This window comes from Lolium perenne, chromosome 7, assembly GCF_019359855.2.
Source record: "Lolium perenne isolate Kyuss_39 chromosome 7, Kyuss_2.0, whole genome shotgun sequence".
Classification (NCBI taxonomy): domain Eukaryota; kingdom Viridiplantae; phylum Streptophyta; class Magnoliopsida; order Poales; family Poaceae; genus Lolium; species Lolium perenne.
This window is the reverse complement of record NC_067250.2, coordinates 150,442,179-150,464,735: the sequence shown is the minus strand read 5'-3', so window position 1 is coordinate 150,464,735 and position 22,557 is coordinate 150,442,179. Positions and strand designations below refer to the sequence as shown.

The following is a 22,557-nucleotide window of genomic DNA, read 5'->3' as shown; positions in this document are numbered from 1 at the left end:
CGGCGTAGTAGATGCAGCCAGGTCGAAGTGTCGGGTGCACTCTGGTGTCGACGGAGATACACCGGATATAATGCAAGAAGAAGGCATGACTGCCAATGTTACTGACCGGATGGAGAGAGCGGCTCTGAGTGTCCACACGGTACACCAATGTTTGGTCCTCCAAAAGCATGTTGTCCAACAACACAAGCAGCAGATCACCATCCGACTTCACAAGATAGAACTTGTCATTTCCAAGTTGTGGAAATGAAATTAGTGTCTCCATCTTGACAGTGTTGTGTCGCCGCATAGCTGTACATTGGTGCACACAATTCTTCCGGACTCGAAATTATCCACAACTATTGCATACAGTTCACCATTCAACGGGGTAATGCAACGCAAACCATGGTTCTCGATCGAAAATCTTCCATCTCCCCAATCTTCATATATATCCTTAGTTGGAGTGCTCTCATCGACCCAACTAATTTCTTTCGGGTAGTGTGAGCAAACGAAGACCATGTCGGGGATTTGATTACAGCGACTGAATCCAGAAAAACAGATGGCATCTACGCCTCAAACATAGTGTTCAATGCCTTTGTGAGTGGGTTCATAAGCCGTATCTTGTGCGGCGGGTTCTTCTGGGCAAGCACGATGACGCCACGGCAAAAGCCGACGAAGTAGTATCTAAAATATATTGATGAAGATAACATTCAGCACTAAGATTGAAAATAAGAATTGCCCGCGAAAAAAAGATTGAAAATAAGAATAGATTAACCCTATAGATATGGAGGAATTTGGAGGAATTTGAACCTTGCACGAACTTCCGATAGATCTATGGTGACGTAGCGGGATGTGCCGAGTTGGAGGAAGGTGAACTCAGCGGCGCGTGGAAGGGCGTGGTCTACCATGATCCATTCGTGCAGGTGCACGTCGGGCTCAGGTAAACCTGAGCGCCAATTTCTACAGACTTGCCTCATAGCAGAGTAGGCGTCCACGTACTCCTCATTCGCCAGTAAGCATTCGCCGATCTTGTGAAGTGGTCCGTCAGCCATGAGAGAGGCCCAGCTCACGGAGGCGCCGCGCTTGGATGCGCCGCCCTCGGAGGCGATGGGCTCGGCCACGACGGGCTCGATGGCAACGGGCTCGGTGGCAGCGTGACGGGCTCGGAGGCGACGGGCTCGGAGGCGACGGGCTCGGATGCGACGGGCTCGGAGGCGACGGGCTCGGAGGCGACGGGCTCGGGGGCGATGGCCGCCGGCGCATTCTTCTTCTCCATCGCCGGCAGGGCTCGTACGGCGGTTGGGGTTTTTCCTTCGATTTGGAGAAGTTGATGGGACGTGAGAGACGTGGTTTCGTGCGTGAGCGAGAATGAGACGTACTGTGTGCAGAGGGAGGGAGAGAGAGGCTTACGCGTCCTAAATGTGACCCGCGTCCAACGCGTCCACTAGTGCATGTTTGCACTGCGACACGCGTCAACAATGGCACGTCTTCCACTTCTGCACCGCAACACGTGTCCTCGAGTCTAACCTTGGAAATTTAGATATACTCAGGTATACCCTCGAGTCATATACTAGCATTTTTTGTGTACTCAGTTTTCCCCTTGAGTGCTAATACTGGCTAGTGCAATATACTCAGTTTTACCCTCAAGTGGCTGGTCAACAGAGAGTCAACAAATGGGATGAACTAGTTAAATGAGTTATTTAATGTGCAAAAAATTCCGAAAAAGAGTGGCACTTACTCATGGAGTCTTTACCACAAATTGCCACTTCTCAAATCATAGATAAATCAAATTTTACCACAAATTGCCACTTCTCAAATCACCTAGTCGCTATGAAGGTGCATGGTTTTCCACAATAAGCCCTACCCAAAACAGCTTTCCCCAAAACATACTTTGTCTGAATGAGTCCATAATTTCCACACTCATGTATATTTGTATTGCAAATAGTTTGAGGTATGCCAAGATGGGTTTCATTGTACAAAACACGCATTTTTCATTTTTTAAATCTCATATTTGAATCCCTTAGTCTCTTTACTACTCACTTGCCCTTGGTTTCTTGATACTACTCAGTTTTGCCCTCTTCCTTCACAAATTCTCACAGACGCCCAACATTGCCCTGATTGGTCTAGCCCATGTCACGCGGATCGTGTCCGTCGACCGTTGATCGTATGATTTAACGGACATGATAACCCTTATCTCTCTCTGGTCGGGGCCACCACCCTCTCTCTCTCTGTCGGCGGTTAGCTTCCACCCTCTATGTATGCTAAAGAGCGGTTACCCAGTACGCTAAAGTTTGGTTTTCTGCATTATTTTCCACGAGCTAAATTATAAACTCTTTTAGCCATTATTTTTCACGCAAAAAATGATAAACCATCATCGATTTGTACTTTTCACGCAAAAAATGATACACCATCACCCATTTGTTGTAGCCATTACTTTTCACGCAAAAAATGATACACCATCACCAATTTGTTGTAGCCATTACTTTCCACACAAAAAATGATACACCATCACCCATTTCTTGTAGCCATTACTTTCCACGCAAAAAATGATGAACAATCACCGATTTCTTGTAGCCATTACGGTAAAATGATAAACTATCACGAATTACCATTTCTTTTAGGCATTACTTTTCACGGTAAAATGATAAACTATATCACGAAGTTCCATTTCCGTCAAGATAGTCCGCATTACTTTTTTGTTGAGATATACTCCCTCCGTCCACAAATAAGTGTACTTCTATCTTTTGTACTAAGTCAAATATTTTAAGTTTTGACCAACCGTAAATAAAAAAGTAGCAACATATATGATGAGATTTTGGTATATTTGAAACTACATTTCAAAACGGATCTCGGGATACTAAATTAGTGTCATAAATGCTACTACTTTTTCCTATATATGTGGTCAAAGTTTAAAAAGTTTGACTAAACACAAAACCTAGATGACTACCCCCACAACGGTCATGTCCTCCTTAATTTATTGTGTAAACCCCCACAACGGTCACCTCCTCCTTAATTTATTGTGTAAACCCCTACAACGGTCATCTCTCCCTTATAAACACCCACAACGGCCATCCCTTGTGTCAATAGGTTCTGCCTCTCTCTTCTTTGTTCACATACACTTGATCCATTGCCATGGCTTCCACGTCTCGGACGCGGACCGGAAGGGGAAGGGGCGGCCGGGGTGGTGGATCATCATCATTGCCACCACCACCGTCAACACTGTCATTGATCATATAGGAGTTCTTCATCGTCGTCTATGAAGACCCTTTGGTCAAGAAGGTACGTACGCGTTCCCACATATATGGTACATGTGATTAATTATGGGCATGTTCTAAAAAACCTTTAAGTTCAAACGATCGGCGCTCGATCTCTTTGCAGGCACTCCCAAAAAAGTTTGCGGAGTATCTTGACGGCCATGAGCCAGCTAAGGTGTATCTGCGAGCAGCTGACTGTGGTCCTCGTCTCTGGACCGTGGAGGTCCTATTTGACGGTCAAGGCCGGATGTACCTCGACAATGGCTGGGAGAATTTCGCCATCGCGCACGGTGTGGATTTCGGCTGCTTCGTACACTTCAAATATGAAGGCGATGATGTGCTCACAGTGAATGTGTTCGACGGAACAATGTGCAGGAAGTACTACTACTCGGACGACGAAGATACTGACGATGAAAGCGACGACGACGTGAAGCCATGCATCCATCCCCTTTCGATAAGGGGATTATGACCAAGAATATATATGTAGCTTCATATGCATCGATTTAGAGATCTAGCTATTTTCCTATATATTATGCATTTAAAAAATTATATCGCAATTTCCACCATGATTCGAGCACCACAGCCTCCAAACGATGCCGATATCGGCATTGTCAGAGCGGCTATGCTCGCCACCACTGCTAGGTCACCGTCGGGAAGCACCATGTTTAGCATAAGATTCACTTTAGATTAAGCTGTGAAAATAGTCACCTGCCATTGGCTGCAGCGGCCCCACAGAGCGGCTCTATATGATATTCTCTATATAAATAGACGACCCCAGCGGTCATTGGTTGCGGAGGCCCCACAGAGCGGCTCTATATGATATTCTCTAAATAAATAGACGACCCCAGCGGTCATTGGCTGCGGAGGCCCCACAGAGCGGGAATATATGATTTTCTCTAAATAAATAGACGACCCCACTGGTCATTGGCTGCAGCAGCCCCACAGAGCGGCAATATATGTCTTTTCCTGAAAAATAGACGACCCCACTGGTCATTGGCTGCGGCAGCCCCACAGAGCGGTTATATATGTCTTTTCCTGAAAAATAGACGACCCCATTGGTCATGGCTGCGGCAACGCTATAGAGCGGCCCCATTTGTCATTGGCAGCACCACATATACAATCAAGAAATAAAACGGCCCACACGTCAGCGACAGATGGATGGCTACCCGTCAGCACGAGACGGTCAGAGAGGAACTGCCCTCTGTGCAGCCCCACCCGTCAGATTAACGGTAACGGTAAGGCCTCTGACCTGACGGCAACCCTCTCGTCCGAGCGTCTACGAGGGGTTTCAAACTAGAGGGAGGGGAAAACTGAGCACAACTGACGAACCAGGGGCACGAAAATAGAAATCCCTATAGTTTATGCTTGTAAATGCCACATCCACTCTATATAGTACATAATTCCTAGGAGGCCCCCCTAGCCACTCGCGCATGCAGCTCTAGAGGCACCCTAGCCAACAAGCCCCTACTGACATGCTCCCTCGGCCGACGCTACGTACAGCCGGCGGCATCAACGGGCATAATCAGTAGGCTGCGATGGCCTCCCTCCTACGAGGGAGTGGCGTCAAAGGGAGCGACACGAGGAGTCGGCGTGGAGAGTAGGTGCATGACGAGGTGGCATGGAGGAGCGGCGGATACCGGTAGGGGTTTCGCAACAAATAACGATAGTGCTACGAGGCGGGTGCTGGTAGGCGGCGTGGGTTTATGACCTAGGAGGCAGTGACGACGCGGCCGAATCCGACCAGAACGCGAGGAAGGAGGCCCCGATATGCAACGGACAATGGTCTTCATGATGCGGGGGTCGAGCAACGATGGTTTCTTGATGGCGCCGACATAGAGATGGAGTCGAAGGTGCGGGCTAGATCCAGGCCCGATCTGCCCAATCTAGGCATGGTATACTTCCTCCAACCATCGACCTAGCTCCGGCTTCATCTCCAGCTACATCCTTCCTTATCTCTGGTGAGATCTCTGACATCCTCCCCTTCTTTCCTTCCATCTGGTTGTCGAGGTGGGTGCGTCCCCAATCTCGGGGCCGAGCTCCTTCCTCGTGGGCTTCTCAAGACAAATCTCACACGCCCACCCCGCACTCTCCGTCCAGACCCACATAGAGTTAGGGCAAGATATTCTTCGGGCCTTTGGATGGTCGGGAGATACTACATTGATTCTCTATCGCGCCCCATGCTCCCAGCCAAGCGCCGCCCCTAGTCGTGTCCCCTGCTCAGGGCCGAGTGTCGGCATGCCTCCTCTTGGGCTCATCGAGTGCCTCCGCCAAACCCCATGCTCGCAGCCAGGTGGGGAAACCACAAGGGTGTGGCGCCCCGAGCTTTCCAAGGTCGGTCGGGGCAGCAGGGCTTGATGTCGACGACCTGTAAACTGGGGACGTCGGGTGGTGGCTAAAGCATGGGGATGTCGGGCCACGACTCCGGCGATGCCAAGCATTGTGGTGGTGGTGGCCTTGGTGCGGAAGGAGACAACCTCCCAATTCTTTTGATACTCCATTTTTTATATGTTGATATTTTAATTGGGCTAGCAAGTGAGACTTTGTAAACGTCAGCAAATTGTCATTGAAAAATGGGTCACACGTATAACTTTCGGTATCAACTCAGGTTCAGTCCACTTTTAGTATATTCTATAAAAAAAACCTTAAGAAAATATGGCTTTCTATTTGCGTGCCCTCGGATCCTTAGTTGTACTCAGTTTTCCCCAGCTCCTTAGATTTTCCTCAATTTTTCCCAAGCCCTTGTCTGAAACCCGCAGAAGAAGCAACCCGCAGAAGAAGCTCGGACGGTAGGATTCCCATTTAGTTGACCGTTCCATGCTGACGTGTGGGGCCATGTCATGTGGGGCCGCGTCGCATGGGGCTGGTAGAAAGGAACCGCATGGGACAGGACGAGACCGCATTTGGTTGTACGTGAGCAGGAGCTAGGTTCTGTCTCTCTCGGCCCAAATTGGCATCCCTTTTTAAGAGCACCTTTTCCCCCTCTTTCTCTCTGTTTTTTTTCACCAAATTATTATCAAATCTAGAGAAGCTTCCATTTTTTTTGTCTTTCTTCAATTATTTGTTCCTTTTGGCCCTCGGTTTTTGCCCAATATGCCAATAAATCTAGTACTCCCTCTGGTCCATATTAATGACCTCACCAATCTCGGTTCATGTGGCGACCCGAACCTGGAGCGATCCGAAGTCTATGTGCATCCACTATACTAGTCCCAAGGATTTGCTAGTACGCACATTCACAAGATAAATATCACAGTCATATCATTATTACAGCGCAACAAATCCGAATATATAGTCATTTATTACATAAATGCATGTAGGCCAAAATGAACAGTGGAAGACAAATAAAGTGGCGAATCCAGCAAATGTGCCACAGGCAATCGACTGGAGCATCGTGACCCTAACATTGTATCTCACTCGTCATCGGAACAACTTGCAACATAAAACATTGCAGCCACGAGAGTGGTCAACACTTTGAATGTGTGGCAAGTTACACCAATGCAATAATATACCTATTTATACATGCTTAGGGATATCAAAGGAAATGGCTATAGGGTTTAACATTTGCGCAAAACAATATTTTGCATTAATAAACCACATTTTAACATTTCCAAAGTTCTAACTCGTCATATCTTTAATAAACAATTTTATCAAGTAATATATGAGTAGAGGTCACACGGTCCAACTAGCCTAGATGAAAGTACCCGTGAGCGACACACGAACACAGGGCTTTCCCCAAAATCCCACCTATGAACGACACACGGACATAGGGTTTGAAATTCAATTTATGTTTAGAAAGACAAACTTGAGAAGAGACGTTTTCAAGTAAAGTTCACTCAGCTTCGCCATTAACCGTGGGCATGGCTAATCGATTAGTTCTACACACTGGAGGGGTTGCACACTTTCACCACATGGCACAACCCGAAGGCTATGCCGAGGTCTTTCCTAAATGGCTAACTACTTATTTCCAGGCACGTCCGTTCCAAAATAGACACAAAGTCTCATACCGACGACGGTCCTTAAGTAGGTTTCCACAAGATAATCAACCAAGCCAGAGCCCATATGACATGTGATTCTGGGCAATTCTAAACATGAATTTGTTCTTTTAGGGGTCCCTGGGATAATTCCCAGGATGAAATAATTTTACATTTTAATTTGGTAAACACATTTCACAAACCATTTCTATTTCGTAAACATTATTTCATTTGAACCCCCCAACGGATTTTATTCTAGCATGACTAAGCATAACTATATAGTTCAAAACTTTACTAAAACTTAATCTAGCATATATTTACCTAAGGTTACAAAGTGGGTGATAATTCCTACGGCTTATTTCTACCATAGGACATAACTATGTAAAACATCGCCATTTCTAAAAATACTTGGCTCACAAAATAAAATTATCACATGCATTCCTACTTTCATAACCAAAATAGCATAGAAAAATAAATGGGACAGACATGTAGATGTAACTTGTCTTTTGATTTGTGAAGTATTACTTCTCTATTGTCGCCGAGACACTCTCACGATAAATCTTCGTAATCTATACGTGAAAAGAATCAAATAAACTCCAAATTTAAACGTAAGAATCAAATAAAGAAGCAAATATTACAACACATAAATATGTTTATAAAATATAATTGATAGCATGATTCTATGAAACTAGTTCGAGTAATATGTGAATTTGGGCTTAGGAAGGTGAATGGCCGGAAAAGGGCTCACGGGTATATGTATGTACCGCCAAAGCAGCATCCCACTTAAGCTCAAACTAGGACAATTTTAACTAGTTTGAAATGTGAATTAGTAAGTGCTAAAAAAACGTATTTAATTATAAAATTATTGCAACAAGAATTTTCCAAATCTAAATTAATATAGGGTAAGATATGTGTATTTAAAGTCTGGACCAAAATCTGTAAAAAATTGGGTTCGGGCTATCAGTGTCTACTCGCACAGAGTTAAATGATTCTACAATAGGCTATCCATCTTTGATCTGATCTAGGCTGAAACCAAAAGCAAGAAAAGAAAAGGGAATAAAGCTGAGGTGCTCACGATGTGTGGCCGACGATGGATTTTGCAACTCCGGTCGTGGACCAAGACGGAGCTACAAACGTCGGATGGTTTGGGCGAGGCTTGGAGGCGATGCTGGTAGACGTGATGGAATTCCACCGGCGGTCAGCTGGTCCCGGCGAGGTTGGACAGCGACGAGAGCGACGTCCGCAGCGCCGGCGTGCTCCTGTTGTCCTGGATGCTCCGAGCTGCTGGGGAAAAATTGGGGAGTTAGGGAGGTGCTCGGCGACGAGGGGAAACTGTGGGTATGAAAGAGAGGCCCATAAAACCTTCACCGGCGTCGGAATCGTCGCCGGAGTTGCGGACGGCGGCGGACTTCGGTCACGAAATTCGGACTTTCTGGAGCCCGAACGGAGGTGGCACTGTGAGGAGAAATGTGGTGGAGGTCAAGGGGAAGCCACGAGGGTCTTTTATAGGCCAGAGGGCGAGCGGCCACTGCGAATTTGGTGGCGGCGGCCGACGGATCGACACAGCAAATTCGCGGGCCTGCGGGCGAGGTAAGGCGCGAGAAACAGGGGATAGGAAGCGGAGATGTTTATCCACCTCGAGGGGGCGCATCTGGACGCAGGGAGGTCAATGGGGTGCTAAAATCGAGCGGACGAAAGAGCTTTTCCCGGTGTTTGTTTCAGTTCGTCGCCGCTGGCGGCGGTGCAGCTTCTCTGACTTGGTTTCATCAAGTTAGAGAGGTACAGTGCTCTGACTAGACACATGAGCCATTGGATCGTAAATGGAGGGCAGGATGTAGGTACTGTAGCTGAATACTGTAGCGAGTACTGTGTCGATGGTACTGTAGCAAAACAACCCTGTAGCTGGTACTGTGACCATGATCCTGTAGCTGCACTGTAGCGTGAGATCTGAGGCGTTTGTTTTCGATCCAACGGTTAGAAATCAGGCCAAGTTAGAGGTACTGTAGCTCCCTGACTTGGCTTAACCAAGTTAGAGAATCCGGAGCGCGCTGGCGGAAAGACCAGAGGTGGAAGAAGATAGTGGCACCATGCTGTCGGTTGAATAGAAAATAGATATAAAAAAAGGAAAGCACTGGGCGTCCCCGGGGATCAAATCCCCGATCCCCGGGTCAGTAACCGTCTGATCAAAAAATCCAACCGTCAACAGTCTCACAAAAAAAAAAGGAGAAAACATGCCCATCGTCCTCCTCCTCCTGACACCTCACGCACAAAGGGAATTTGGGCAGCGCCTGGAACTCCGGCTTGGCGCAACGCCGGCGACATCGATGCCGTCTTGAAGCATCCCGCCCCACCGGCGACGTCGAGGTGAAAGTATAGAGATGGTAAACCTAGAGGGGGGTGAATAGGTTTCTACAAATTTTAATTCTTTCTTTGCAATATTAGGCTTTGCGGAATATAAAGATGAGCCTAATGCAAACTAGGTGAAGCAACCTATATGAAGATACAACTATCTCGAGCACGAAGGCTCTCTCAGGCAGTTTAAATCATAAGTAAGGAGTTCGGTTAGAGATAACCGATAGCACGCGGAGACGAGGATGTATTCCCGTGTTCCCTTGCTTTGCAACAAAGGTACGTCACGTTTGGAGGGGTGGAGGTCCCACGAAGGATTCCCCACGCCACGAAGGCTCACCCTATTCTCCGGAGCCTATCCCACGAAGGAATAGCTCACTCACTTGTGGTAGACTTTGAGGTAGCCTCCAAACCTTCACAATCTTGCCCGGAGCAAATCCAAAGCCCGGATGCTTCCGGACTCCTCTTGCCCACCTAGGGTTTTCAAGGAACCCTAGGAAGCAAGCTTCTCGATGAATACAAGGGGGAATGAGATTTGACTTGGTAGAACAGTAGATCGGGTCCTCCTCTAGTGATTCCCCGGAGGGATTTGAGTTTGGGTGGAGGAGGAGGGAGATCGGAGGCTTTTGGTGTTTCTAATAATGGAGTAAGAGAGAGAGAGCTCAAGAACAGCTTGTAGTATGTTGCCTAACCCTTCCAAGGTAGGAGAAGGGGTATTTATAGTGTTCTTCAAAATCTGGCCGTTGTGACTTGCCACCTCAGCATTTTCCTCGACAAACCCGGTTGACCGGACCACAGACCGGAGAGCCCGGTCGTGAGGCCGGTCGTATCGATCGCTGACCGGACCTCCTTTGCGTCGTCTGGCGCTCCTCCGGTTGGTGGCCGGTTGGCGCCCGGCTTGCGCCCGGCCGACCGGACGGAGCACCGGACCCGCCGGCCGGTAGTCTTGCTGACCGGCGGCAACCGGATCTCGTCGGCTCCTCGTTTGGAGCCCGGTTGCCGCCGGCTGACCTGGCCAAAGACGCCGGATCGGGCAGGTTGTCGGCCCGGTTGGACCGGGCTGTAGACCGGATTTCTCCTGTAACCCCTTTTTGATTGTTGTTGAAATGGGGGGGTCTCCTTTAGCCTTCTTGTTCCTTTGATACACCATTTACGCCTCATTGCCTAATACCTGAGATTATCCTTATAAACATATTAGGCCAAATACTTTAGCACGGTGTCATCGTTACCAAAATAATGGATAAGGGTAAAATACCCTTACAATCTCCCCCTTTTTGGTATACGATGACAAACCGAGCTAGAGTCACAAATAGATATTATGATAAGCTCTAAACCTTGATTCCATATAAGATATTACGACAGCTCCCCCATAATGTGTGCACTTGGAGAATTTGCGTTTGAATGCAAAGTGCACCATTTGTGAAACATGAGAAGCTCCCCCAATATCTTTAGGAAACAAGCATGGTATGGAGATGTGCATATCAAGATATATAAGCATAGCACACATAATCATCCTAACATAGAGTAGCACACATAATAGTCGTCCATACACATCCATACATGAATTATTGGAAATAGCAAATGGTTCTTGAAAAACTCAAAGTAAACAAGCACAAGCCATATAAAATCCAAATAAAGCAACTCCCATGGCTTGTGGCAATCAAAGAGCCCCGTGGTCCTAGACTCTACTCTCTTCTCCCCCTTTGGCATCGGAACACCAAAAAGGCGAAGAAAAGAGGAGAGATGCTATCGCACCCATCAGTAGTGACCAAGCCCGATCGAGGAGGAGCTCTCGCCATAACCATCGCGTGCATCATCATCACCCGCATCATCATCAGCATCATCATCAGTAGGAGTGGGAGCACGAGCAGTCCTAGTAGGAAGAGCACCATGAGCGTACACGGAGAAGTCGAAGTTCTGGAGCATCTCATCGGTAAGAGGAGGCATCTCCCACTGAGGTGCTACCACAGGCTCCATCTCAGGTCTAGGAGGAGGAACAGGGTGGTTCCTTGAGGCCATGAAGTCATTCTGGCGCCTCCGTGTCTCCTGGGTCATAGTAAGGGTCTGATGTGCAACATCATTGTTGTTCTTGCACATTTGCCACATGCTGGAGAAGAATCGAGCGGCCCCATGCTGGGAGCGCCGAGAGTGACTGGAGCTAGCATCATGATCATGGTGTGCCTTGGAACGGTGCTCAGAGGTGGGCATCATGGAGGGAACGTCTGGACGAGTGGCCTCCTGAATGGGGAACCTGAATGGGTCCATGATGACTCGTTCACCAAGAACGTTCTGAGGAGCGGGAACAATGTAGTTGATGAGCCGCTGAACATACTGAGCGTAGTTGGGAGTCATGCGGTCCATAATTGTTCTCTTCAGTTCACAGTAGATAAGATCACAGCCATCAATCTTCCTTACCCTGTCAGGATGACAATAGTACATCAAGTTGAGGTGATAGTTCCGGACTTCACTGGAGTCGCCAGACTTGCTGATGAGGCTCTCACGGAACATCTTGGCAAGTACCAGATAGGAGTAGTACATCCCAGAGATAGTGGGAGGTCCAGGCGTAGGGTTCGCAGGATAGCAGAAGGAGATGTCACCCTTAGTAAGCCTGGACCTTGAATGAATCCTGTACCCTGGATTACTGTCATCACCACAACCCATGGCTGCACGGAACTGAGAGTAGGAGCATGAGTACTTCTCCCTGCCGGTCATCCAGGTGAGGGTGCGGTCCACATCATCATGGAAGAAGACGGTGCAGTGAAACTGACGGACAAGGATGGGACAAAAGGTAGGATCATCTTGGGTATCATCAGGCTTGAGGCACACAAGGTAATACAATCCCATACCCTTCAAGGTTTGAACCACAAAGCAGTACTTTGTGGCGTCATGCAAGGCAAGCTCGTCAGGATTGATGGCCTTGGGTGATACAACATTACCATGCTTCATAAACTCATGAGAATCATAGTAACCCTCCCAGAGGGATGCTTGTGTCTTGGTCCAGAAGGACTTGTCCCCACAAGTGTAAGTCGGCTTCTCAAAGCGATACGGATTCACTGTCCTCCATTCCTGCCACTCAAGACGGTTTGCATTCCCAACATTTATGGTTGGCACTATCTCATCATCCTCTTGGGCGACATGCTTATCCTTTTTCTTGCTACCAACGGACTTGGTTCTACCCCGAGCTGAGCTGCCAATGTCAGTACCTTGATGAGCTTGAGGGGGTGCACGACTGCTAGAACGACGGGGAGGATCAGCAGTCCTTCCTCTCTTGGCAACATTGCCACGGTTTGGCTCACCACTCCAACTACCTGTGAATGAGAAAATAGAGCAAGGATAGCAGTGGGGTAAGTGTACATGTCATCAGTAAGAGGGAAGCCAAAAGAGCATAGCATATATCCAAGTGTAGTGATGAAATTGTGCGAAAACTGGGCAAGCCGGCGCACAGGCCGGTCCAACCGGGCAGCAGACCGGACAGGCCGGTTGGCGCCCGGTTGACCGGGCCGTACGCCGGGCCGGCCGGTTGAGCGGCCGGTCGAACGGGCTGGTGACCGGGTCTGTCGAGTTGTGATGTTTTGCCCAGATTTTCTACCACAAAACCATGCAAAAGCTCATAAACTTGAATATAGACTATAGCAATATAGTGGAGAAGTGCATTGTGGTGTGAGACACTCTAAAGGCATGAGGACTTACAAACCCTAACCCTAACCCTAAGTTTTCTCAACTTTCCTCAACATGTGGCAATGGGAGAGGGAAAGCAAGAAGGAGAGGGAATAGAAGGGAGATTTACCCGATGACATTGTCCTTGTTGCCCAAGTGAGCAAGAAGAACACGTGAAGAGGGCTTGAGGGCCAAATCCCCAAGATCTCCCAAACGAGCCTGAGAAGGACCAAATCCTTCGGTGAAGAAGCTTGAGAGACCCCGATCTACGGTTGGGTGAAGTTTGGGGAGAAACTAGCGGTGGGAAGTACCTAGGCTGTGGTGGAGATGGTCAGGGCGCTGGCCATGGAGTGTGGAAGTGTGGAGGTTGGGGAACAATGGGGAAGATGACCCCAAGAGGTATCCCTTCCCCAATATATAGTAGGTTGCGCGACCGGTCAGGAGTCCGGTCGACCGGGCTGGTGACCGGCTTACCCGGCCCAGACCCCGGTTTGCGCCCGGTCAACCGGACCATCCGGTCAGGGACCCGGTCCAACCGGGCCAGGGACCGGCCAGCCCAGTTTTGTCTAATTTTGCCTCGTTTTTGCCCCTATGCTTTGTGTAAATGTGTGTGAGTGCTCAAATGATGACATGTACATATAGATAGATAGATGATGATGAGATGAGCATAGACATGGGGTTGGAAACACAAAGTTCTCTAGGCATACCCATTGGAGAGAAAATCCAAATAAGATGTGAATAGCAACAATGGGCATGATTCGAAGTGTATATCAAGAATCATAAGTCATTTTGGAAATGATGCTCGCAATAAGATCATTGGGCCTTATATAGTCAAATAAAGTTGTAATGAAGGCTCAATGAGGGGCGGGGGATTTCTCCCCCTATGTGAAAGCGCAAATGTCATGTGACCGCGAAGAGACATGCTTGGGTCCATATAATGACATTGGGTCTATTTATGTTGCACACATAGGTATGCATCATACCAAGACATGGTAAGATGACTATCCCCATATGTGCTATGCCTCTAAGCTAGATAGCAAGATAAATGCAAGAATATAGTGCAAGAAGTTAATTAATCCAAGTTTTTAGGATCAAGAATACCAAGTTCTCCTCTCAAGTTAACAAAGCGGGCTTCATCCAAAGGCTTAGTGAAAATATCCGCCAATTGGTAGGTTGTTCCCACATGAGTGAGATCAATATCCTTATTGGCAACATGATCACGTAGGAAGTGATGGCGAATGTCAATATGTTTGGTGCGACAATGTTGAACCGGGTTGTTGGCGATCTTTATTGCACTTTCATTGTCACAAAGAAGAGGCACCGTACCAAGAGACACACCATAGTCTTTCAAGGTTTGCTTCATCCATAACAATTGAGTGCAACAAGATGCCGCGGATATGTATTCGGCTTCGGCGATGGATAGGGCGGTGGAGTTTTGTTTCTTGGATGACCAACTCACCAATGACCGGCCAATAAATTGGCAAGCCCCGGAGGTAGACTTCCGATCAACCTTATCACCGGCCCAATCGGAATCTGAATAGCCAATGAGTTCAAAGGTTGACCCCTTTGGATACCATAGCCCGAGAGTAGGAGTGAGAACAAGGTATCTTAGTATCCGTTTGACCGCCACTAAATGGCTCTCCTTGGGAGCGGATTGAAAACGAGCACACATCCCTACACTTAGCATGATATCCGGCCTAGAGGCACAAAGGTAGAGCAAGGATCCTATCATGGAGCGGTATACCTTTATGTCCACATCCTTCTCACCGTCACATGAACCAAGTTGCCCCTTTACGGGCATGGGTGTCTTCATTGGACTCGCATTGGTCATGTTGAATTTCTTGAGCATGTCCTTCACATACTTTTCTTGAGAGATGAAGGTGCCTTTTGCAAGTTGCCTCACTTGGAAGCCTAGAAAGAACTTCAACTCTCCCATCATGGACATCTCAAATTTCCTAGTCATCAATAGCTCAAAAGCTTTGTTATGATTGGGGTTAGTTTCACCAAAGATAATATCATCAACATATATTTGACATATAAAGAGGCCACCCCCTTTAACCCGCTTGGTGAAAAGGGTGGAATCGACCGTACCCATGCAAAACCCATCATGTAGTAAGAAATCCCTAAGGAACTCATACCAAGCACGTGGAGCTTGCTTGAGACCGTAGAGTGCCTTATGGAGTAAATACACGTGGTTGGGTCGGCATGAGTCTTCGAAACCCGGGGGTTGAGCCACATATGCGGTTTCTTTTAGGGGACCATTCAAAAATGCACTTTTCACATCCATTTGATATAATTTGAAATTGTGGAAAGATGCAAATGCAAGCAAAAGACGAATAGCTTCAAGACGGGCTACCGGCGCAAAGGTATCCTCAAAATCCATACCTTCTATTTGGGCAAACCCTTGCGCCACTAACCTTGCTTTGTTTCGTATGACAATGCCATTCTCATCTTGCTTGTTCTTGAATACCCATTTGGTCCCAATGACATTGATGCGATGATCCTTGGGTCTCTCAACTAGAGACTATACTTCATTACGAGTGAAACACTCCAATTCTTCTTGCATGGCAATTACCCAATCCGGATCGACCAAGGCTTCATGTACCTTAAGTGGTTCAAAACTAGACACAAAAGCATGATGTTGACAATAAGTGATAAGTAATGCATGGTGTCTACGAGTTACCACTCCTCTTGAGATGCTACCAAGGACTTGATCCACTTTCATGTCACTTGCCCTTGTAGCGGCGTTGATCTTCCGAACGGTTCCTTCATGATCAATGAATTCATCTCTTGATAGTACTTGATCATGAGGGACCACTTGAGCTTGATCATGAGTTGAGGATGTTTCTTGATCGTCATCATGATCTTGCTCCATGGAATGAGGATCTTCTTCTTGTTCTTCGGATTGTGACTCATCTTGAGTAGAGGATGGTTCTTGAGTTGCACTTGATGGTTCGGCTTGAGTTGAGCTAGGCTCCACTTGTGGCGTGCTTGAAACATCTACTCCATCATATTGATCATCATTATGAACCTCCATGGGCCGGATGTGTCCAATGCCCATATGCTTGATGGCACTAGATGGATCATCATCATTACCTGCAACACATGGAACAACTTGCTCCACTTGGGAGCCATTATCCTCCAAGAACACCACGTCACAAGATACTTCAATAGTCCCGGTGGACCGGTTGTAGTATCTATAGGCGTGAGAGTTCTCCGCATATCCAACAAATATACCCTCTATGGTTCTAGTTTCAAATTTACCGAGCTTTCCTTTGTTGTTTTTAACAAGACATTTGCATCCAAAAACACGAATGTACATGACGTTAGGCTTGTTACCGGTAAGGAGCTCGTATGGGGTTTTGTTGTGGAGGGGACGGAGGAAGAGCCGGTTGGAGTAGTGGACGGCCGTAGAGATGGCTTCTCCCCAAAAGTTGTGGGGTGAGTTGAATTCACTCAACATGGTTCTTGCCATCTCAATGATAGTCCGATTCTTCCTTTCAACAACACCGTTTTGTTGAGGGGTGTATGGCGCCGAAAACTCATGCTTGATGCCCTCATCATCAACAAACTCTTGCATAGTGTAGTTCTTGAACTCGGTGCCATTGTCGGTCCTAATTGCCTTGATCTCGGATTCATACATACGTTGAGCTTTCTTGGCGAAGGTGATGAACTCTCTATGGGTCTCGTCCTTAGACTTAAGGAGAAAGACCCAAGAGTATCTTGAGTAATCATCAACAATGACAAGTCCATACTTGCTCCCACCAAGAGTATCATAATGTGATGGCCCAAAGAGATCCAAATGAAGGAGCTCCAAAGGCCTAGATGTGGTAACAATACTCTTGATGGGATGCTTCTTCTTGAGTTGCTTTCCGGCTACACATGCACTACAAACACGATCTTTCTCAAAAGAAATGCCGGTTAGTCCCACAATATGCTCACCCTTTAGGAGTTGTTTAAGATTCCTCATGTTGACATGACCAAGGCGGCGATGCCACAACCAACCTTCGTCATGCTTGGCCGCCATTAGACATGTGGAGAAGGAGGGGCTCTCTTTCGAGAGGTCAACCACGTAAAGGTTGTTCTCCACATATCCAACAAGGACCAATTTGAGATTGTCACTCCTAAAGACTTGCACATAATATTTAGTAAAATATGAATTGTAACCGGCATCGGCAAGATGATATATAGAAAGTAAGTTATAGCCAAGGTGTTCAACAAGCATAACCGTCTCAAGGCACAAGTCCTTAGAGATTGCTACCTTGCCATACCCAAGTACCTTTCCCTTTGAGTTGTCACCAAAGGTGATGCTTGACTTTTTGTTGATATCTTCAATGAATTGATCAAGCACACCTTTTCCTCCGGTCATATGATTGGTGCATCCACTATCAAACACCCATTTTGGACCACCGGAGGAATACCCCTACAAAATCAAGTAGAGGATTTAGGAACCCATCGATTAATGGGTTCCTTTGCAATGGCAACAATATCTTTTGGTACCCAAATTGAGTACTCTCTATAAGCATAGCCATTAGGAGGGCCAACATAGTTAGCATAGACATCACCATAATAATCAACAAATAATGCATAGTGATCGTTTGGCCCCGTGCGGTCACCACTAGTGGCTTTGCCCTTTGAGGCTTTGCCATTGTTAGTGACCTTCTTGTTCTTATCTTGAGCGGGTTTCTCCTTCTTGTAGTTGTTCTTCTTGTGGGACTTGGGAGCATATCCAAGTCCATACTTTTGATTGTTTGACCTTTGCTTACTCAAGAGGTCATCCAATCCCATCTTGTTCTTGGCGGTGGTGAACTTTGCAAGTTCCTTTGTTAGCCTAACATTTTCCTCAAGAATAGATGCTTGCTCACAAGAAGATTCATTAGGATGATAGTCAAGACCATATTTAGTCACCAAGGACTCAAGATATGTATTGGTCTCAACATGAAAGAAAGTTCCTCTTGTAAACGAACATGTTCCTCAACAAGTTTAGCATGCTCACTAGTAAAGTAAGTGGAGGAACAAGCAAACTTTTCAACATCAATGGGATCCTTCATTGATCCAAGAGCCCTTTTGTAGGATTCTTGAAGTAGATCATGGTTCTCTCCAAGTTTCTTGAGCTCATCCTTGACAAGCTTGTTAGCTCTTTCAAGGTGGTCAAGATCCCTAGTGAGAGAAGCATGAGCAACTTCAAGCTCCTCCTTTGAGGCATTGAGCTCTTGAGTCAATAATTGAGCCCTATCAATAGTTTCTAGGTCCTTAACTTTATCAAGTTCATAAGTTTCAATTTGTTGCTTAAGGCCTTGTGATATGCACCTTTCGGTTTTTAGCTCTTGTCTTAGGAGATTGAATCTCCGTTCCTTCTCATTCAAATGATATTCTAATTCCTCAATGGACTCATCCTTTTCTTTGAGTGAGTCCATCAAGAAATCAAACTTGACAAGAGCTTCACCACGAAGGGTGCATCTAACATCATAGAGTTCCTTAAGCACAATTAATTCATCTTGATTTTCGTTCTCATCATCAAGAACACTAGATAGGGAAGGTGGAGGTTCCATTACCTTGGTTTCCCTTGCCATAAGACAAGAGCCAATGGTTGTAGATGGGGTGGAGTCATTGGAGTCATCATCTTGAGTTATCCTTGCCATGAAGGAGGATCCAACATCATTCTCCGTGGAGTAGTCCTTGGAGTAGTCATATGTGAAGAGTGACCCGGGCTTAGAGAAAGCCAAACCGGCCACCCCGGCCTCCTTCTCCTCATCTTCCTCTTCATCATCGGACAAGTACTCGGCCCCAACAAAGGCTCTTCCCTTGTTCTTCTTGTATCGATCATTGATTGGGTTTGGCTTCAATCTTGGCTTGACCCCTTTGATGAATCTTGGCTTGTCCACCCTTTTCTCATAAGGGCACTCATTTGCAAAGTGGCTATCTTCATCACAATTGTAGCAAGTTCTCTTCTTCTTCTTGTCATTGAGGAGCATAGGGAACTTAGCCTTGTACTTCTTGGCAAAGAAAGCAAAGTCGGTAGCCATGTCACTAGTTGAAGTCATCTCTTCCTCGTCTTCAATCTCATAGTCTTCCTTGCTTTCATGATCGGCCCTAGCTTTGAGAGCAAGGTTGCGTGGCGCTTCATGGTTGTGTGAGGCTTCATCAACACGGTTCATTGCCATGAGCCTCTTTCCCGCTTTGGCCATGTTTTCATTGGCGGCCACATAGGAGACTAGATCATCGGAGTTGAGGTCGGCACTCTTGGTCATGATTTGCAAGTTGAGTGCAAGGTTGGTGTCTTCTTGTTTGACGGCAATCATAGCAATGACCTTGGACTTTATGAATGCTTCATTCATCTCGAAGCCGTCATTGTACTTCTCAACACCGAGTCCCTTCACCCTTACTCTAAGAGCACCGAGTCTTGCATAAGCATCGGCCACGGACTCTCCTTCTCGAATCATGAATTGATGAGCCTCTTGCTTTGCGGTCTCATAAAGAGCGGATTGGATCAGATCGGTTCCCTCTTGGAGTACTATGATTCGATCCCACAACTCTTTAGCGGACTCTATGTCATTGACTTGATCAAGGAGCTTGCGGTTGATGCCACTCCTAATCTTATCACGGGCGGAGGCATTGAGTTGACGGTTGTAGAATTCGGTGGAGGTCAACCGAATGGGATCTTGTGGCTCCCGGTATCCATGAACAATGATCTCCCACAACTCCACGCTGCAGCTGCGAATATGAGATTCCATAGAGGATTTCCAAAAAGGAAAGTGAGTTCCATCAAAATGGGGAACATTCCCACTATGGTTTATATGAGGCATGGGTGAAGTGTTTTTGGGATAGTCATGGTTGACTTCGCGATAGCTCTCTAGTGAGGCCGAAGCCGTACTAGAAGGCCCACTAGTCAAGTTCTTAAGCATGGTAGACATCTCTGCCATTTGGCTTTGTAGCTCATCCTCCTTTTTCTTCTTCTCGGCATCATATGCCAAGAATCTAGATTTCATCTCTTTAACCGAAAGGTTAGAGTTTTCATCTAGACCCTCGAATAGTTTTTCCATCTCACTCTTAAGGCGGTGAAGCCCTTAATAAGAGTCCAGGCTCTGATACCAATTGAAAGTATAGAGATGGTAAACCTAGAGGGGGGTGAATAGGTTTCTACAAATTTTAATTCTTTCTTTGCAATATTAGGCTTTGCGGAATATAAAGATGAGCCTAATGCAAACTAGGTGAAGCAACCTATATGAAGATACAACTATCTCGAGCACGAAGGCTCTCTCAGGCAGTTTAAATCACAAGTAAGGAGTTCGGTTAGAGATAACCGATAGCACGCGGAGACGAGGATGTATTCCCGTGTTCCCTTGCTTTGCAACAAGGTACGTCACGTTTGGAGGGGTGGAGGTCCCACGAAGGATTCCCCACGCCACGAAGGCTCACCCTATTCTCCGGAGCCTATCCCACGAAGGAATAGCTCACTCACTTGTGGTAGACTTTGAGGTAGCCTCCAAACCTTCACAATCTTGCCCGGAGCAAATCCACAGCCCGGATGCTTCCGGACTCCTCTTGCCCACCTAGGGTTTCCAAGGAACCCTAGGAAGCAAGCTTCTCGATGAATACAAGGGGAATGAGATTTGGCTTGGTAGAACAGTAGATCGGGTTCTCCTCTAGTGATTCCCCGGAGGGATTTGAGTTTGGGTGGAGGAGGAGGGAGATCGGAGGCTTTTGGTGTTTCTAATAATGGAGTAAGAGAGAGAGAGAGAGCTCAAGAACAGCTTGTAGTATGTTGCCTAACCCTTCCAAGGTAGGAGAAGGGGTATTTATAGTGTTCTTCAAAATCTGGCCGTTGTGACTTGCCACCTCAGCATTTTCCTCGACAAACCCGGTTGACCGGACCACAGACCGGAGAGCCCGGTCGTGAGGCCGGTCAGACCGGATCAGTGACCGGACCTCCTTTGCGTCGTCCTGGCGCTCCTCCGGTTGGTGGCCGGTTGGCGCCCGGTTTGCGCCCGGTCGACCGGACGGAGCACCGGACCCGCCGGTCGGTAGCCCGGTTGACCGGGCGGCAACCGGATCTGCTGGCTCCTCGTTTGGAGCCCGGTTGCCGCCCGGTTGATCGGCCAGCACGCCGGACTGGCAGGTTGCTGGCCCGGTTGGACCGGGCTGTAGACCGGATTTCTCCTGTAACCCCTTTTTGATTGTTGTTAAAATGGGGGGTCTCCTTTAGCCTTCTTGTTCCTTTGATACACCATTTACGCCTCATTGCCTAATACCTGAGATTATCCTTATAAACATATTAGGCCAAATACTTTAGCACGGTGTCATCGTTACCAAAATAATGGATAAGGGTAAAATACCCTTACACGAGGCCCCGCTCGCCTTCACTCATGCATCGAAGCTCCGATCGCCGGACCGCATTAGTCAGCGACGGCGGTGGACGGCTTGCAGCAGCACTGGAGGCCATTTGTAGCGGAGCTCGTGGCCGCTTGTAGCAGAGCTGGCCCAAGTTTGTAGCAAGCATCAGCCAGAGATTGTAGCAGAGCCGGACGGAGTTGTAGCAGAGGCGGCGGTCGATTGTAGCAGAGGGGGCGGGTGCTTGTAGCAGACGACACCGCTGTTTGTAGCAGCGGGGCCATGGTGGAGAGCCGGCCGGCGATTGTAGCAGAGTCGGCTGACAATTGTAGCAGAGGGGTCGGGTCCTTGTAGCAGACGGGGCGACCTTTTGTAGCAGACGGCGGCGATGGCGAGAGGTGGCGGCGGCGCTGTCCTGCTGGTAGCAACGCGACGTCGGAGTAGGAGGGGACAAACGAGGGTTTGGGTAGCAGCCGCCAATGGATCCGCAGTAGCGCCGGCTATAAAGTGTCGCCGCCCACGGCTAGGCTGTTGGTCTGCATCGTCATCGTCGCATCGTCAGTTCCGCCGTGCGCTCGCGATTTGGGGAAAACGAGATACAAATGTGAGATGGGAGGCAGCGAGCGACGGGGACGATGGGAGGCGGGGTGGTTTCGTTGACTAGAGGATAAGGAGGTCGGGGTGGGCACACGTCACGTACTCACACGGGACGCGTGTCAGACGCAGGACCAGCAGGACGGGATCGAAGTTATCCCCCGGGAGAAGATAAGCGTTTTCCAAAAAAGAAACGAGCATGTAGCTGGGCTGATACGTGCAGCCAGACTTGGCGCATTGACCATTGTACCTACGTGAGTTGAATTAAAAGCTTCACGTATAGGTAAGTTCCTCTCTTATTTCTTTCATATTTATTTTCTTTTATTCATTGTGGTATCTTTTCCTTCCTGACTAGAAAATATATAGGGCTTTTAACATCGAATTGTTTTCTGAAAGATCCAAAAAAATTCTATAAAATCAAAATAAGT

General features: G+C 47.5%; 1 long non-coding RNA gene across 1 annotated transcript; it reads right to left on the bottom strand.

The window, feature by feature from the left end:
* Nucleotides 1–6,488: 6,488 nt before the first annotated feature.
* LOC127300893 (uncharacterized) lies at nucleotides 6,489–8,931 on the bottom strand. The gene is made up of 3 exons (XR_007851626.2): nucleotides 8,561–8,931; nucleotides 8,274–8,479; nucleotides 6,489–7,767 (listed from the first exon to the last, which is right to left on the bottom strand). It is a non-coding gene; the product is annotated as an uncharacterized lncRNA (long non-coding RNA).
* Between the last annotated feature and the right edge of the window lie 13,626 nt (nucleotides 8,932–22,557).